The following is a 19,942-nucleotide window of genomic DNA, read 5'->3' on the forward strand; positions in this document are numbered from 1 at the left end:
TGAAACTGAGTCACTCAGTAGAGAAGTGGAAATGCATTTTTCATTGGCACAGAGTCAGAGGAATCACAAACAGAAGAAACAAAAAAACACTGAAAGAAAAATATAATGGAGACTATCAATTCAGTCCCTGTCAGAAAATAAAGTCACCAGTGTACCAAGAAGAGAAAAAAGTTCAGCTCATTATACATATATATTATATACATAGCTGAAGTTGTTTAAACTTACTGGCACCTTTGTTAAGTACACCTGCTCAACTGTACATTCAGGCAAATATCTAAACACAAAAAAACCAACGCACTTAGACATGCAGATGTGGTCAGGTTTACCTGCTCAAGCTCAAACCGAGTCAGAATGAGAAAGAAAGGTGATGGAAACAATCACGATAGAACGGATGGGCTGGTCTGAGCCAGCTAAAGACAGGAAACTGAGGCCACAATTCACAGCTACTGGTAAAACATTGCCTGGTCTAATGAACATTAAGTTCTTCTGTGATATTTGGATAGTAAGGTCAAAATTTGGCAGGAACAACATGGAAACATCTAAGAATAGTAAATGAATGATAACAAATAAAACTACAAATTGCAAATTAAACAGTATGGTTAATAATAAGTTGTATGAAAAGACTGGATAATGTGTGATGTTAGTGGATGATCTCAAAATTTTCTATCTATTTTCCTTTACAGCTTATTCTGCTCAGATTCATGGAGGTCCTGAGCCTCTCGCAGCTGCCATGGGGCTAGAGGCATGGTACACGTAACACAGAGACAGCTTCACACCTATGGCCACACAGAAAGGTCCCAGCCAGCTGCTAGATTAAAACCCAGGATACCCTTGCTGTGGGACAACAGTGGTAACTGCACTACGGAGTCTCATCTCACAGCTAATTAGGTTAATTGGCAACTGGTCTGTAACATGATTAGGTATAAAAACAGCATCCTTGACAGGGTCTGTACTCACCATCTTGCCATTGTTCTGTGCCTGATTGCCTCTCACACTTATGTGTCATCTTGAGTCCCAACTGCTGTTCTGATTCCTGATTGCTCCTGTTTCCACTGCCTGCCTGGCAACCTGCCATCCTGCAGTAAGCTTCCTGCCTGTTTGCATCTTCCTTCCTGTCCTTGCACAAACTGTAACATACTGTAAAAAAATAAAATAAAATAATCAGTGCTTGTGCCTCCAGTGAGAGAAGAAAAATGTGTACAAGAAAAGAAGATATGAGTATAGTGATGTGGTTTATTTAGAGACAGATCTCAATTTAAAAAGCAAAGCATTCAAGTGAAAGGAGCTCGAACTGTTGTGGTGTTACCACATATTCCAATATCTGACAGCAGACCACTTTCATTCAATACGAATCTAATTTACATTTTTTGCAACATACTAGTTAATAATAATAATTATTATTATTATTACCTCACATGTCTCACTATCATTTGGGAGCCAAGTTTTGAGATACTTAACTATGATAATTAACATTCTCTGCCAACCGTGCTGATTTTTAAACAATGCTTTGTTCAAAACTCACAAGGTTTGTGATTATAGGTTAATGTCAGTAAGATATAATGTCAAAACATGTTGTTTTTGTTGTTTTATATAACCAGTGAATAACTTATTTCTACTGATATTGTAATGAATAACTTATTATTCCTAAAATGTTTCATTTCCCAGTTAAAGAAAGCTTTAATTTGCCTGATGTAACACATTCTATAAAAAATTATTAAAACTGTAGTTTAAACTTGAACAGGGGGAGAAATCTCTCCCCTGATAAGCCATGTTTCCCTCCAAGGTATACAACAGCAACTTGGCTCAGTTTGTGATACAGTGAATACGAGAGGAATGCAGTCAAGAAATAGGAAATGTAAACGCTCAATGAAGAACAGTAATCTGAAACTTGCAAGAGTAGCTTTAATATGGTAAATTGCCTCAAGTACAGTACTTTTTACTGCATGTAATCCTGCTGTGGAATTTAAAGAAAGTGTGTGGGTATACATAAACATCTCCATAACTGGTTTAGTAAAATCCAGAAAAACACAACACAGATAAACATCAGATTACACACAAACATCATAAAATACCCATGAGGCCCACTCTGCAGTGCATGCAACCTGGTTCACATGGTATTTTATGTTCCTTATTTTGTGTCAAGAATTTACACTTACTGTATTTGCTCCTTTTAAATATTTGAAATTTCTCCCAGTGAAGAAATTTAGCATTGTTGGAATTTTCTTTTACCTAAATTATATTTAGGGACCATTAACTACTTATCATCCAACATTCCAGCTAAAGTAATATGTTTTAGTATGTTCCTACATACCACCATACCACCAGTAGGACTTTATAAAATTCCTTTCACAGACTCTCTCTGTCAGGTTAAACTGACCTGTAAAATTTGTGCAGAGCAAGTTTAAGCTTGGGGCAAGGTAATAGATGTCAATGAGAGACAAAATCATCTATTTATTTAGCATGTGAGTGAGAGGTGTTAAGACTAGTCTTGAGAAATGCAAAGTTTAGCTGTCAAGACTATAAAGTCGTCGCCATCTCTCCAGTCTAAAGTTGTGGTGATTGTGGCAGGATCCTGCAGCTCTTTGTGTGTTATAGGATGGAAATCTTATCAGTCGGCCGTGCCACACACTGAGTGTACTGAGGGCTTTTGGCACTGAGTGCTTGCAGAAGGGAATATTAAGAAAAGTTGTTTGAAATGTCAAAACAAGTCAGAAGTGTTTTAATTAAAAGTTCAGCTATTGGCATATGTATCATTATTGTGAAGCTAGAAATTGTTTTTTCTTTTATTTTGAGAATTATTTATGTATTGTATCCAAAGACAAAGGTATCTGCTGTTGGCATTTGTTGACAGTGGGCATTATTTTCAGTTAACTTCACCTATTGACAGATTGTATTACAGTTGTGTAGAAGGGCATTTGTTCTTAAAAATTCAAATAGCCTCTGGAGTAAACTTGTGAAAATAGCAAGAGGCAAGTTTGGCACTTGTTTGACTGTCTTTTCTCCTTTTTTTCTTTGCAAATTACTATGTTAGAGAAGCACAAATCAGATTTTTTTATTCATCTCTGATCCTACTGAATTGATTGCCACAGTGCTTGTCAGACTCGCAGCTTGTATATCTCACAGTACAGCTATTAGGATTAAATGCAAAGTGCAGAGAATTAAGGACAAATTCCCTTGTCTATAGAGAGTTTAGGAATCAAAATGTATTCTGGGTAGTCTATGTTGTTGTGTATGTGAAATCAAACAAATACAGAAGCCAACAGGTAATAAGGAGGAAAACACACTAATGAGCACTGAAAAATAACACATAAATGACCTGAGAGAAAATCAGCAACATGAGACGGTACAGAGAGAAGCTAAACAGCGAGGGAGCTTGACACGTAAGAACTTTTTTTTTTAGGATCTACTGATGCTTAAGTTCCTCTCCTTTCCTCAGTAACTGTTTTTGGTAAGCACCTAATCAGACATGTTAAGAAGTACAGTATTTGAGCACTAGGAACCCAGTCATATGCTCTCAGCCACTGAACCATGGCTCTGTGATACATGCAGATAAACTTTTTTGCTCTTACCCTGCAAAAACACTATTTTTTGTCTTTTTCAGTTATGTTTTTCAGTTTATATTTTTATAGCGTACAGAAATGCATACACACTTTTTACACACACAGTTTTGCTTAGAAGTTGCAGTAAGCTGCAGGAGATATTTTATTTCAAGCTAACATGAAAATAGTCATGGAAAAGTGTTTAAACAGACATTATTAACACATTTACATGTATATACATATTAGACCCCTAGCTTAATCGATTCTGACGATTAAGGACACTGGAATACATTTTTTGCTCACTACCAACTTTGTGACTTTAAATGCATTTTCTCCCCCTGGTGGTAATGCAACTTCTGCATGCATGTACATTTCACGTTTTGGAGAGGCAAAGCTTTTCTTCTAACTGCTATCTACGCTGTTGTTACGTCCCCTCCGAAGGGGTCTAGGCGTGCGAGCGAGGGGACCAGTAACAAATGGGTCCGGAAACAGAATGAAAAGGAAAACACACAGAGTTGTTCTATAATAATATAGTTTTATTAGAAATAAAATAGTTCTATCACAAACGACATTAACTTAAAGAGCCGGCAACACCGTTTTACCAATAATGCCAAATAAACAACAGAAACACTCGCAGCAACAAAAGACAAGAAAACTACTAAACAAAAAAGGGAGGCAATTCCCACACTTCCTACTTTACTCCTCACCACGGGGAGACACTCTCAGGGCCCACAAGCCCGTCTACTCATTACCCAGAAGGAGGCTGTCTGTCCAAGACCTAGCACAAAACCGTGTAGAGCCACAGAGGGCAAAAACCACCCTGCTCACAGCTCATCCCCAGCTTACAGCTCATCCCCAGCTTAAATAGCCTCAGAGGTGATTGCTGACTGGAGTCAGGTGGCAAACGAGGCTAATCAAAAGCAGCTGTGTCCTGGGGAGAGAGGAGAGTGAGAGAGACAGAGGGGGTAGGAGTGGCAAGAGAGGAGGAGGCGGAGAAAAACACCACACCCACACAAGGGCAGTTTCAGGAGGCCCAGCTAGGGCCGTAACAGCTGTGCATTATTGGCTCCAAGGCTCCAACTCCTCGTTGCTGCTTCCAGTCAGGAAAAGAAAAAAACAATCCCCATTTTGTAAAATGCTTCCATTCTAGTCACATGGTCACGTGAAGAACTTTCAAACCCAAAAGCTTCATCTATCTCTGTATATTTCATGATCAATATAGACTTGCGTGAACAACATATTGCATTGTTACATGATGATCTCTATAATAAACTCTTATCAGCATTATACAGACTTATGTTGTATGGTACAAGACTTTCCCAAAGGCACTGAAATTTGCAAGCACAAGATAAACGTGTTAAGAGTTAGGTCAGACACAGATGGCATCAGGTGAGATGGAACATTGGTAGTGCAAAAAAAAGACGTATGAAAATGGAAATCATAAACATTCTGTCCTGCAGACAGACCTGCAGCTGCCCCAGCATTATGTTGAAGGGATAATCGTAGTTGTTAACAAGTTGAGATCTTGAGATTCAGTCATGTTTTGGTATTGTTTACAGTCTTGCTTGCTTACTAGATAAGCTACATTTGGCAATATTTGTACAAAAAAATGCACAATTACGAAAGAGCTTCTAATGCAACTTTACTGTTGCAATAAAGTGAAATATTCAGAGTGCTTTCCAATCTGCTGGAAAAACTTTCCAGAGTAGATTGGACACGTTAAGACAATACTCCCGCTCAATCAAGGACTAAATGTTCAATTGAATTTCCAGTACCAGGCAGGTAATTGAAAACGCAATAAAGTCAGTCCTGGCAGAGCCAGCTGGGCGTCTGGCTTTGAATCTTAATGCCTCTTTGCAAGTTCTGTCACGACTTCAAGCCTCTAACCATCTCTTCTAACTTCCTGAGATGTGGGTCAGACTCTACAGGCCATCTGGTTTGGTGCTGTCACACAAAATCTCAAAAGCATCTGCTGCAGCTGCTGATGAGACATTCTTACTCATCTGAAGAAGTGAGCTTCCTGGATTTGAAAGTGAAGTAGATCCACTGTCAACATCCATTAGTGTGTTGGTAATTGAAACTGAGTGCTAATAGACCCTTGGGCAAATTGGAAATACACTTCAGCAGTTAAAAGTATAGAGAAGTAACTCAGATAAGTTGCCTTGGAGACACTTGTGCACATGCTTGAACATCCAGATACATGCTTATTTCCATCTGGAAGACAGTTATTTAATTCTGTCCTATGTCAAAGTTCACATGTATGTGCTGTTGCTGACATCAGTACATTTAAATAATAAAAACAAACATAAGTCACACCTTTTTCAGTCTCTTTAAAAAGATCTACTTAAGCACCTTAACACGCATCAGAGTAATTTGAATGACAAATTTATTCTCAGGTGTCTTCCTAACTCTGGAAGCTTTTGTAATATATGGATGTCATTATGGTTAGGTTAAGCCAGGTTAAAATCTGGTTTCAGCTCTGCTCTCTTTTCATTGCCCTTGCATGCATTATTTTATCTTAATGATGATGCATTTGAAAAACATGTAACAATACAAACTGTAACTGAAACATTGTACTTTAAATAGTAAATAATAATATCATAACATATGTATGGCACAAGATACTTACCCCTCAATAGCAGATTCCTGAAAAACCAGGGGTTGGTATAGAACTCCTATAGAGCTGTTCACCACAATAGTACTGCTGGGTGTACTAATCTGATCTGTTGAAAACAGTGCACAGTCTCAGCTTGCTGGAAGGGACCAGACCTCTAGCCAGGGAAGGGGGTGACATAAGCAATGTACGAGAAAGTATAAATGTGGCAGATGGGTTAGGCTAAAAGATGCTAGGCTAAAAACAAACTAATTAGCTGAACTGCTTGTAGACTCTGGTGTCCATTGTCTGCTCCCTGGGCAGTAAATTAGGATTTTAATGACTATTGCATCTTTGTTTTTACAGAGACATGGCTAAGAGACAGAGTTCCTTCATTCAACATCAGAAATCAACAGAAAAGTAGCCATGTGCATTAGAGATTATCTGGGTGATTTGTTGAAATGATGAAAGAACATGATGCAAGTTTGTTTTTGTTCATTGCAGCTAAAGTAGTGGAATTAAAGGTTGTTAACGTTTTCACAGTGTAGTTTATAAAATAACTGAGTTTATACACAGTTGCTTTCACAATTATTAAAGTGTGTGTAAAGACTGTTTTAAAACATAGTCCTCCATGTCCCCCAAGAGAAAGGTACTAGGGTATATACTAAATTACATTACACACGCATATAAAATTCCCCTCTCTCCTCTGAGGAGGACCCGAGCTTATCCTTTAAGATCGGGTCCTCTATGCCTGGGATCTTGAGGGTCCTGCGCAGTATCTTAGCTGTTCCTAAGACTGCACTCTTCTGGACGCTTCGCCTATCACTACAGAGGTCTTCTTCTTCTTCTTGTCTACTCCCACTATGTCTGGTTGGTTAGTCACCACCATCTTGTCCATCTGCATCTGGAAGTCCTACAGGATCTTAGCTCGGTCATTCTCCACAACTCTAAGGGCATCTCCCATTTTGACCTTGGGATTTTCAGGCTGATGTTTCTGTATACTACTATGGTGTTCCATGTATGCCCTGCCAGCTAGCATCTTGCATCCTGCTGTTATGTGCTGGATTGTCTCAGGGGCATCTTTACACAGCCTGCACCTGGGGTCTTGCCTGATGTGATAGACCCCAGCCTCTGTGGATCTTGCACTCAGACCTTGTTCCTGTGCTGCCACAATTAGTGCCTCTGTGGCGTCTACAGTCCAGCTTTGTCCAGCCACTGGCAAGACTTCTGGATGTCATCTGCTGGTGGTACATATAGATTTACTCTATGTTTTGCTTCTTGTAATAGAAATTCCTGAAATATAACAATCTGTAATTTATTTGATGTTGAAGCATTTTACACCAGCAGCTGTGTAAGCCCATTGTGTTCGTTTTCTCCAACACACTCTTGCACTTTTTTTTCTCTGACAGCTGTTGAACCGGGACGTGATATCTGCTTCTAATAGGCTTAAGTGTAAATTGGATAATGTCAAGCTGTAAATGTATGACATTCCATACTTGTTATCTTGCCATCTTTATTTGTACGGAAGGGGAATTCACTTCCATTTGTTCTTTAACAAGTCCACCGATTGATCACCTTCATCTGTGCTTTGTCTGACTTTTTGTTTTATTATAAACCCAGTGTTAATTACCAGACTGAACTGACAAATTCAACAGTCCCCACACATATATAATAAAATTTTGCTTTTTCCCCACTCTTGCCCACTTCTAGGCTCTTTCAACACTCAAAAATGTATCTAAAAGTATCAAAATAAAAAATCAAATTGTCAATTGTACATACATTTAGTATCAAGTGTGTATAATTATGTTTTCTCTGCAAATGGCATTTGCTACTTTCTTTTCACAGTGACATTTACAATTCCCATGTTTTCTAGGACATGATTTCATTTATACCTCCTCAAAGAAATGTTGCTCTGAGCTGAATGAGACCTCAAAAAAACCTCAACAGTTCCAGCTGCACATACTGTGCAATGCTGCCCAAAACAAACACCCATCTTAGCAATAAATAAATACATAATGAAACTAAAATGTAACAAAAAAAAGAAAAAGAAAAAGAAAGACAACAGCTTCAGGCTGTATTATTATCGGCACTATCAATTATATTATAAGTATGTTAGAACATTACAATAACATGTTTCCTGCTGGTATCATGAATATTTATTGCACCATTTTGTAAACAATGTAGTCAATTTAATGAAGTGAAATTATTCTAAGGGTTGTTTCTTGGTGGGGTTTTTTCTAAGTGCACCACTGAAACATGACTTGAATTAATCTTAAGTACTGGAGAAAGTAGCATCCCAAGGGTACCAGCTTGAAAACTGTGCACTTATTGTAATGTATTAAAAGGAAAACACATTTATATTTCTCTTTGTGTGAATTTAACAAAGCACCGCCATCCTAAAACAGAGTTGCCTCTTTCTACCCTGGCCTCACATCCCAGTGGAATTCTAAGGTAATTATGATGATTTTAGTGTATCATCTCTTTTTAAATGGTTACTCACATCGTCATCAATTATAGAGTGACCATAAAAAAACATAATTTTCCTTTCACGCAGAGAAAAGATTAATTTAAAAACTGGCTTGGTAAACAAAGTGACTGTGGCAGACATGAGCTAGATAAAATCATTGTTATACATTATATGCCAGTTATTTAAAATATGAAAAGTAATTACCCGAAATAAATAAAGTGGTGGAAATCTGATGAGTTCATAATTTTAACTGCTTTTATTTTGATAGATAGATAGATAGATAGATAGATAGATAGATAGATAGATAGATAGATAGATAGATAGATAGATAAAATGATTTATTTCAAACATGTAAAAGAATAAAGTATACTTCATAGTTGGCAAAGAAAACAAAACAAAAAACTGTGATACCCAATAACCATGAAACTCTAGAACAGTGAAAATGTCTTGAGCAACTTCCCATTCCTTTGTTTTTTGCTTCCAAGAAGTTAGACTTTCTGGTAATTTTAAAGTCATCTCAAGCAATATTTCTTCAGGCTTTATGAATGTCTAACATTTTTCTTCTTTGGACACTGGCTGCTTTTTCACTCATTTTCAGTCCAGTATTTGTACCGATCATTTTCAGTAGAATGTTTTTTGTTGTTTGTTACACCACTTAACATTGACCAATGACTCATTCAAGAGAGATATAGTGTTAAGAAGCACTAAGTCCTTCCCCATCTCACTTCTCTGCGTAACAGCAGATACATCTAACCTTTCAGCTGATGCATCTACTGGTTGCTAAAACCTCATTGGATTTGGTCTCAGTGAAAGACTGACTGTCAAGACAGCATTCTTAAGGACAGGAAACAAAGCAAACAAGGTCATGGTACCAGGGGCGGATCTAGAGAAATTTTCTTAGGGTGGCATGAGGGTGGCAAAGAAATCAAATGGGGTGGCATTTATATATGCAGGTGGTTACATATGGTTAAAATGATTCAAATGCAGTAAGTATACATGTTTTTCATATAAATATAGTCTATAACTAAATTATTGTCTGTAGCCCACATAATTACACACTTTAGTTACATAAAACATGTGAGTTTTGATTTTATGTACTGTACAGCCTGTATAATAAATAAATATGTAGCCCAATAAGTATAAAATCCAGAAAGCTACACAACATGGGGCGGTTCATTTACAAACACAAGTCTAACTTAAGTTTCACACTGGTTTTTGTTAGAAAATAATCAAATTGTTACAGCTTAAATTACACAAAATGTCAGAAATCTGCACTGTCATGAACAAAAATTTAAACCTAATTGAGGTCTGAAATACAACCGGCCATTTTTGACTCCTTTTGAGTTTATGTTTGTATTTCACCCTCAAATTGTTTCATTTTATTTTTTTCCCCTTGCCTTGTTTGGTATCATTCTTTTCAGCTCAACTGAATTTAGTTGTTTTTTTTCAGAAAAAAGCATGGCTTATATATATTATCATAACTCTGGATTTACTGGCCTTTAATTAAAATTTAAAAACTTTGAAGTCCGAACTTTCAGTGTGGGCTGAAACAGAGACTCAGCGTGGCTGCAGCTTGTTGCTGTGTCAGCTTAAAATAGTCATGTGATTTGGAGGTGCAGCGTGTCACGGAGGGTTAATAACACTCACCTTCCTTCCATTTCCAGAGTGTAACATCCAACCACCTGTGTAAAATCCAAAATTCCCATGGTGTTGTTCAAAATGTGCTCTGGCACAATCATAAACATCGCTTGCTACTGAAAACAAGAAAAAAGCCAGTCCGCTATGGGCTGAACCATTTGTTAATGGTGGAGGGAGGGGAACACTATGCAATATATTCAGTTTTAGCATTTATATTCACTGTTGACTGTAACTACGCTCAAACTGTTAATGCTATCTTATTTTAATAAACAACACTGTCATATGCAAAACTGGGGTGGCAAGGGATCATTTTAGGGTGGCACTTGCCACCCCATGCCACCCTTCTAGATCTGCCCCTGCATGGTACATGACAGCATATGTAAATCTTCAGCTTTCACAATATATTACTGCATCCAGATAACCTCGCAGACTTCTATCCCAGAGTCCAATATAGCAGGGGTAGTTTAGAGATTACTTGACTATTGGCTGCTTTGAGCTAGGGTCCTTCCAAGCTAGCCTGGGTCTCATGCTTATCTTCATGACCTGTATCCAGCAATCCCAGCTACCTGCACTGATGACACTGATGATGTGTTTTTAGAACTCATCCTTACAACAACACCCCTGCATTTTCTCCTTCCAACCCAGATATTTCACATAGCCATTCAGCCCTTTAAATGTTTGGCAGCCATGAGGACCAGGATACATAACCATCATCAGCCAACCCCCTCAGGTACCACCTGGTGCTCTCAACCATGTTCCTGCCAACAACAGCAGTTTTTTTAAGGTACATACAAATATGAGTTAGACTGTAAAAATAGCAAATTCTTTTCAACATGTGGAGACTAGCTAAAAAGAAGGGTGGCAAACTAAGGGTATCACAAATTAGCAAGTAAAAATAAATAAATACACAGATAAATAATTCCACATGGTTGCATCACCATTTCCAGCAACAGCCACAATTCCCAGTCCATGTAAACTATAAGGCACTGGAAACAGTCTGCTGTAGTGCAGAGTCTCAAATAACACTTTTCACATAAGCTTTATTTCTGAGAGCTCTTAGAAACACCCATTCTTGTATTTGCATAATGTAACCAACCCATCCTGAATAGTAGTTTTATTTTTTTATTAGCTAATCTGGCTTAAAGTGTTTGTACGAAGAAAAGGAAAACAGGAAACAGTGAATCCCACTTGTAGAAGTGAAGAAGCGGACATACATTTCTTATACACATATTGAATGCAGCACTGAAAGGAGAAAAAAAATGCAGTAAACATCAAGTTTGTCATCCACCCCAAACAAAGATGAGGATAGCAAAATCTAAAATGTCTCAATGTGCCAATGATTCATATAAATTAGACAAGCTAGGACACAAATAGTAGACAATGTACAAACAGGTAATATTTGGCTTATAAAGGAATATGAAGCTTATAACTAGAAGGTGATAAGGTGGTGAAATGATAAAGGCATGACCCTATTGTTTTTATCATAGTTAACAGTTAGGTGAAATAGACTGAAAGCTTAAATAAACATGACATCATGAAAGCACATTGTTGATATTCCTGCTGAAACGTAAAGATTACTTTGTTCACATTTTACATACAGCGCTGGGATTTCATTTGTTCACTTTAAATATTACTTTAATCTGGAATGCACCATCACTGCTATGTTAACACTGTCATTGATTTTAAAGAGGATGCATAAATTTAATTTTTGCAGGTGTGGCGGTAATGATTGTTCGATAGCACCAAAATAATAATCTGGGAAATGGTTTCTCTGGCGAAGAAAATGTCTTTCTTTAACCCCTCTGGAAGGTGAGGTGGAGCTTTTTGCAAATTATAATGTGCAGGCAGGAGGCTTTGTGTTGAGTAAAACAGAAAGTGGCAATTCGATTTCACCAACTGTGGGAGTGGTAGGGTCAAAGTTCAACCAGCAAAGATGGAAAGCAAGCACTCCTTTGGAAAAACTCAATTTACTGAGCTGCCACTCAGTAATTTGGTCTCAAATTACGAGTTGCGATAAAAGAACGAGAAGCTATTGTAAGGGTTAAACAAATAACACAAAGATGCAGGAAGGAAGCCAAGAGGAAAATGTGAGCATGAGTTGTAATTGCTCTTTGAATTGTTACTTATTTTGATAAAGGCCAACTATGCATGTTTTACTACAGGCATTTTTTTTCGGTGACTATGACAATAAGCCAGTGGCTGTCTTTAAACGTGTATATAAGCAGTGGGTATACGGTAGAAGAAATGGCTGGTCAGACTTGGCCGGTTTATGACATACATGCATCAATTGTATATATACTACATTTTATATACATATTTACAGCCAACCAGGTGCATTTGTACACTTGTGTTTTTGGAAGTTTAACCACTTTGAATAACATCAAGACGTTATCCTTCTATGCACAAATAATAAGTTAAACAAATCTAGTAGCCATCATGAACAAACTGTTCTGTCTTTATTTATTCTCTGCTTTCACATCCTTTTATTTTAGTTTTTGCCTTTCATCTTTTGAACTTCCCTGGTGTTACGTCCCCCCCACCGTGGTGGAGGCAAAGGTAGGAAGGAGACAGCAACACCGGACAACCACAATCAATGAAGGAGGAGGACAACAGGACAGTTAAGAATCAGGCAGGATTTATTGGTTGCTTGCCTTGATAGTCAACTTAACAACAGAAAAAGGTGGGGGGAGGACTGGGCGGTTGAGCCAAATCAAAGAAAGTAATAAAACAAAAAGAGGTCGATAGCTTCCAGGGCCTAACTAAAACTAAAATGCAAAACAAAAGGCCTACCTAGCTGCTCGACAAAAAGTCAGTGAAAACATACAAAAGTGGCATCAACCGCATAACCTAGTGTGTCTAACAGATTAAAACCTGCAACCAGTGTATAGGGTACCCCAGCTTACCTGTCCAGCCTCCCAACACACACAATACAAAGAAGCCTGTTTGCAAATGTTTGTCACAGCAGAAGCCAGCAGCCACCAGCTGGCTAGGGAGCTGCTCATTTATAGTGGTCCTCGGCGTGTGATTGGCCAACTGGGCCCAGTCCGGCCAATAGACACATGCCAATCAACTTCGAATTGGCCAATAGGAGGAGGCTTGACACCTGAAAGATAAATAGAACACAACAGCAAAGCCACCTCTCCTGGCACGTAACACCTGGTATAGGTGTTTTTATGTGCCTTTATTTTTAAATTTTACTTAATTTCTGTCTTAATCTTCTTCTTCTTCTTCCTTCTTTGTTTTGGTTCCCTCATATGTGATAGTCTGCTCTACCATCAGTTGTTTCACCTGTTTCTCATTTTCCTATTAGCAGCTAGTCTATATTAACAATCCCTTGGTAGGTGTTGATTTGCCATTTCATTCTCCCTCTTTATGTCTCATCCTGCATTTTCTGCATTGTTCCCTTTACTCTATTTTGCTCTCTGACAGTATTTCCTTGTGTCTTTAAGACCGCTTTTATAGTTTGAAGCCTTGGATTTAAGTCTGTATTCAAACAGAACCTAATAAAAGAAAAGCAAACCCATATATCAAAATAATAGATAGATAGATGTTGTTAATGTTTGTTCATGGGAAATAATCCCTGTAACACAAAAAAACCCTGAATGTCATGAACATTTGAACATTTACCCCTAATTAACTTAAAATGTAGGCAAAACAAGATCTGTCAGTAGGAAGTGTTAGTTGATGACAATTCTGGAAGTAATATATTCCTTTTCTCTTCAAACCCTGTGATAAAAGTCAACAGCTATAGATTCCTCTGGGCAAGTGCTTGAGGATCAGAAATTGAAGGTAATCGAAGCCCACAAAGCCAGCGAAGGCTATAAAAAGCTACCAAAGTGCTTCTGGCTAGCAATTTCCACTGTCTGAAATGTCATTAAGACATGTCAGTTATTGGGATTGTGGAAGTCAAGACAAGCTCTAGAAGACCAAGCAAACTTTCAGAAAAAAACGGCATGTCTGCTAGGCAGAAGGACAAAGCAAATCCATCATATGACTACAAAAGAGAGGCAGAAAGCTTTAGTTCCAGAGGCATGCTGGTGCCACATTTTACTGTATACAGACACGATCAACACTAAAGAAAAAAGATATCACAAAAATCTGTAAAATTGAGTTCCTTTATGAATAAGTTTGGAGATGCGATGTAATATAAAAAGAACACGCTGGCATTTGTTCAGCTTAGCTGTGGAAATATTCTGATTGGGGGTTATGTTGCACCCATTGGCAGAGCACACAAGGATAAAAAGAAGAATGAACTTCACTAAATATCAGGAATTTGTGGATGCAAATGCCATGTAGTCAACAAAGCAAAAACAGGGGCCTAATTCAACAGCAAACCTCGAGGTCCATCATGAAGCTCTTCGGGGAACATTAGCTTTTGGAACAAAGCGCACGATCACTTGAATTGAGTGAGTAAAAGACAACTCACAGGTTCCTCTGTAGTGTGTGAATATTCCCAATTCAGGAATAAAAGCACTCCCCTATAAAAGGTGTAACATGCTGTGATATTTGCCAGAAGGGGTTGCTTAGTACTAAATTACTAAGATATGCACATGGCATAGATATTGTTTTTGTAAGTTCATGAAATAAATGTAACAATGCAATAATGTTTGGGACTGAGGAACATTTTATTTCATATCTTCTTTCTGCGGGGAGTGGATGCCTTTTGTAAACTGGTGCAATGTGTGCTTTTTCTCAGGCTTTTTCTCATCCAAACTTCCTACCTACCTATAGAAACTTCTTATCTTTTAACCATAATATCATTGTTGTGTACATAGATTTTTTTCGATAAAGAAAGTATTTAAAAAATGTATTTTCTAAAACATATACAATATTACTTCAATTATTAATTCTGGAAAGCTCACACTGATATTTTTTTTCCAGTTTCTATGAAATCAGTTTTTACTGCCTGTTTTCAGCTTTACTAACAGTTTAGTTGCACGTGTACATTTCCTAGCAGCAGACATCTGGCTCATTAAGAAATTGTGCTTTTAAGACAGATCACTGATGTCAGCAATCAGAGGAGGCCCATTCCATTCCACTGGTGTTTATTTTTACATAAAATAAAACCGATACATTAGCAAAGGATAATAATTAAACAGTCATGTCACATACGGTGTCGCAGTAAGATGAGCTCTGAATTTGTGCTGGAACTAAGCATATGTGTTCACAAGTACACGTTAGTGCTAACTTGACAGTGTGTTAGCAGATGTTTGGCTCTGCATGTGTCGTCTGATAAATCCTCTGCCTTTCTGGCAATGAGAAATTTTGGCTCCTCTCCCTGTTTTATCATGGGGAGACAGCACAGACAGAAAATCTGACACTGAAAATTCTTATAGCCGGGAATGTGAAACAGCTTGGCCATAATTAAAATTAATGCATGGAGGAGAAGTAAGGAAATGAACCATCACAACTAAGATCAGTTCTTATTATGAATTACTCATCCAGTTTTTTTTACAGGTCAGGGACTGATCTGCCTTTATAAAACTCAAATAAGTTGAATGAATCTTGGTTGCGTGGTACCTAAGGAGAAAAAAAGAAAGTGTCAGAATAGGATATTAAAAGTGTGAGTCATTGATGAAAGGCAGAATACAGTATTATATCCTATGTCAGATTTTTTTTTAAAATCCTGAAATATAAGTTTTGCTTCTTCACAATCTATTTTACACGTTTGCAAAGAGTTTTCTACTTGGAATGAAATACAAGGTTGTCACGTATTAGAATATTGGCCTCAGTTACAACAAGCAGAGCAATGTAACAGAGTTCTGTTTCAACTCCAGCAATATGACTCACACACTGTCATGCGTGATGCCAGGTGCTTGTATACACAGCAGATAGCTCCTTTCAGTGGACAAATGAGACTTGTATTAGAGGGATGTGATATAAGATTGCTTTAGTCTGTGTTCAGGTGGAGATGAGCTCCATCCTGTTATCTATAACAGAGCTGCTCATTACTCTGCAGCAAGCTAAGCGGAAACAAATGCAATCTGTATGGAAATGCATGTTGCTTAGTCACAATGCTGACTTTTGGTAACAGAATAGGGTGTTTTCGCTGTGCTTATGCCATGTTTTCAGTATAGCAGAGGAAGTAAATGAAAGAATTGACATCTAACTGCTACAATTTGGGATCATTCATGAATTAAACTTGAAATTGTGTAGGCACGATTTCAAGTTCAACCACAGCATTGCAAGTGCGCTGAAACTCATAAGAAACATTCAAGCTCATTTTCACACCTATGGCTATATTACGACTGCCAGTTAACCTAATGTGCATGTCTTTTGACTAAGAGGCAGCTGGAGTACTCAGAGTATCCATGTAGCCACAGGGAGAACATCCACAAACTCAACCTTCTTATGTTCAGGAAACAGAGCTAGCTACCACCCCTCATGGGATTTAGTTTTTCTTAAAATGCTGTTATTATTTGGTTTGTTTGTTTAATTAAAATGGTAAGAAGTGAATATGTCGTCGACATCTGGGTCACATATTATTTCAGCATAGTTTCAATACTTTTAACTGAGTCTGCACAGTGAAAAATTTAGTCATTTAAACCGATATGTCAAATGGTTGTGTTGACTCCCATTTGCAATTTATGACCCCCCCCGCCCCCTCACACACACACACACACACCTACACACACACACACACACACACACACACACACCAAAGAATTCCACAATCATTATCCTGCTTGTAATTACCTCTTTTTCACAGTTGGCAGGTTTTATTCATGGTAAATCCACTATGGCACGAATACTGAATTAGTAGCTGTGAACTGGTAATGGAGTCCTTCACTCCATTATTCTATGTGCCAAACTGATGAAGTACAACTGTGTTATGTTTTGGGGATCACTAGCTTGTTGTGAGAGCTCTCTCTCAGTGCTTGTCATAATTAAAAAGTAAAGTTTCTGTTGGCCTTCTTATCTCAACAAAAGTGTGGGATTTATCAACAGCTTCTCTGCAGGAAAACTTGTTAAGCAGACAATACAAGAAGTCAGCTCTTTTATTTTATTTTATTCCCACACCCTCCACTGGAATTTCAGATTTTTTATTATTCTTTATTCACAGCATTTCTAGAATGGGGTTTGATGAAAAGTCTTTTGACTTCAAATCTGACAGTATATTCAATTTAAAATCTACAACGGGTAATGTGACTTTGAGAAACAAACTAAGAATCCCAAATAAGTCCTGAATTCCATAATGTCATAAAAAAAGCAAATCTTTTAGTTTAGAACTGCCGAGCTTGGGGACAGTTGTTTTGTTTTACTGACCCAAGCAGACAGTTGAGGTTGAGCTGCAGACATAGCCAGAGCTGGACTGGACAAAAAAGTATATATATATACACATATATATATATATACATATATATATATATATATATATATATATATATATATATATATATATATATATATATATATATATATATATATATATACACATACATATATACATATATATATATATATATATTGTAACATGGTAGACTAATGTGCCTGTATTAATTCAGCTACATATTATTGTGTGGAACGTTGCACTGGGTTGGGAGTGATTGTGTGTGTGTGTCACATTTTTGGTGAGCCAATGGCTGTAATGGGGTTGGACTAATTAGAGGCAGTTGTAATTGATTGCACTGATACACTGGCCTACCTCTAGTCCACACTACAAACACTGCTGTGTAATTTTGTGTCTCTGTGCAGGTATGTAATGTGATGAAATCTGATATGTTTGGGATGGATGGGTTTTGCGCTATGAATTCTATAGTGAATGTGTAATTTTGTCTCTCTGTGCAGGCCAGGGCCTATTATATGCCACAGCCTAAAGGCAGCGGAGTTGCAGAGGCTGGAGTGACCAATGGCTATCTACTTGCAGGGTGGTGGGTCTCAGAGGACAATTGCTAGCCCTGTTGAAGTCAACACGTGGAGTGCAACTGGCATTGTGGCATAGCTGGCTCTGGCCTTGGGACTGTGTGTTTTTACTTGATTCACAAATGGGACACTGGACTGTTTTATCTTTTATCTTTTGAGTATTGTGTCAATAAATTATCTTTTAGAATTTTATTGACTGTCATCCTTTTGCCCACGGCTGAGACGGTTGGTCAGACCTAGAATCTTTTTGGATGTGTTACAATACATATATATATATTTCCCTTCTCGCCCCTGCGGGCAGTCTATCCTTCAAGCTCAGGTCCTCTACGAGTACAGTATCTTGGCTGTTCCTAGGACTGTGTTCTTCTGGACAGAGATATCCGATGTCTCTGGACAGAGATATCTGATGTTGTTCCTCGGATCTGCTGGGCCACGTGCTTAGCTTGGGAGTCACCGCACTTATTACTTACTATTGGTACCACTGTTACCTTCACCCACCACATCTTCTCAAGTTCTTCTGTGAGCCCTTGGTACTTCTCGAGCTTCTCGTGTTCCTTCTTCCTGATGTTGCTGTCATTTGGAATCGCTACATCTATCACTACGGCTTACTTCTTCTGTTTGTCTACCACCACTATGTTTTGTCCATTTTTTCACCATTTTGTCTGTCTGTATCTGGAAGTCCCACAGGATCTTAGCTCAGCATCTCCCATTTTGACCTCAGGACTTCCAACGATGTTTCTGCTTACTATGCCAGCCACTTTATTATCGCGTTCCATTATGCACTGCTAGCATCTTGCACCCTAGTAGATCTTCTGAGGGTACTTCATGTAGTCTTGGTAACCGGCTATGGAGGATCCAGGTTTCAAGCCTCGCTATTACCCTATCTTTCAGGTCAGTTCCTCTTGCTCACTTAACAATCCTTCTTCTGTCACACTTGGGGCTTGGTACCCAATCTCGGGTGGGGGTGATGGTATCTCCCCCCTGACCTGTCATCCTGGCTACCCCTTGCCGTAGCATGTGTGTTGTACCTCGTCAATCTCTAGCCGTGAGAGCATTCCCTTCTTCCAAATGTTGGAACACTGAGCTACTAGTTGTTTCGCCGTCAAAGTGGATGTGTGTATCGAAGATTCCATAGGTCCCTCATCCTATTCATGTAACTCCTTCCAAATTTTGTTTGATTATTGGGTTAGTTCCTAGCTGCACTACACTGTAGCATTTAACAGTCAAATGTTACACTATAGCTTGTAGGAGTGGCTCATGGTCAAAGTAGCCATTCATTTGACTTGAAGCCTTGGATCTTTCCCTTTCTAATTATGTCCCTCCATCTTTTTTCCTACCTTGATAATTTCACCTTCCTCTGTCTCTTCCTCTGAATCAAAAAGAGTCAATGATGAGTTCGCAGTTGATGTTTTTAGCTTGGACACAGTTTGGACTTTACTTTTTCTTTTTATGCAATAAAACAAATACAGAGTTCTTATATCCACTGTTTAGCAGTTGTTGACTCAAGATGAAGTCAACTGAATGTAGGAAGTATGCAAGTTCATCTGTAATTAGTGTAGGCTGTCAGTTCACCATTTACCTCAGATGTTATGTTGTCTATTTATACAAAGTAAACAAAGTAAACATGAGTGGATGAGTCAGTGAAGCTCACTTCTGCCTGATGACAGCAATACTGGCTGAGTTGCTGACGATATCCTGAACTTTTTTGTCAGTAGGCGCTGCTGTTAGCCAGCATTACTGAAACTTTATTTGAAGTGGACCTAACATTGCTGGATTCAGACACTTGGCAAATAAACTCTCATATGATGTTAGAACATTATGATGTTAGAATATGAGAGGGAA

The sequence above is a fragment of the Oreochromis niloticus genome, linkage group LG1 (genome assembly GCF_001858045.2).
Source record: "Oreochromis niloticus isolate F11D_XX linkage group LG1, O_niloticus_UMD_NMBU, whole genome shotgun sequence".
Classification (NCBI taxonomy): Eukaryota; Metazoa; Chordata; class Actinopteri; order Cichliformes; family Cichlidae; genus Oreochromis; species Oreochromis niloticus.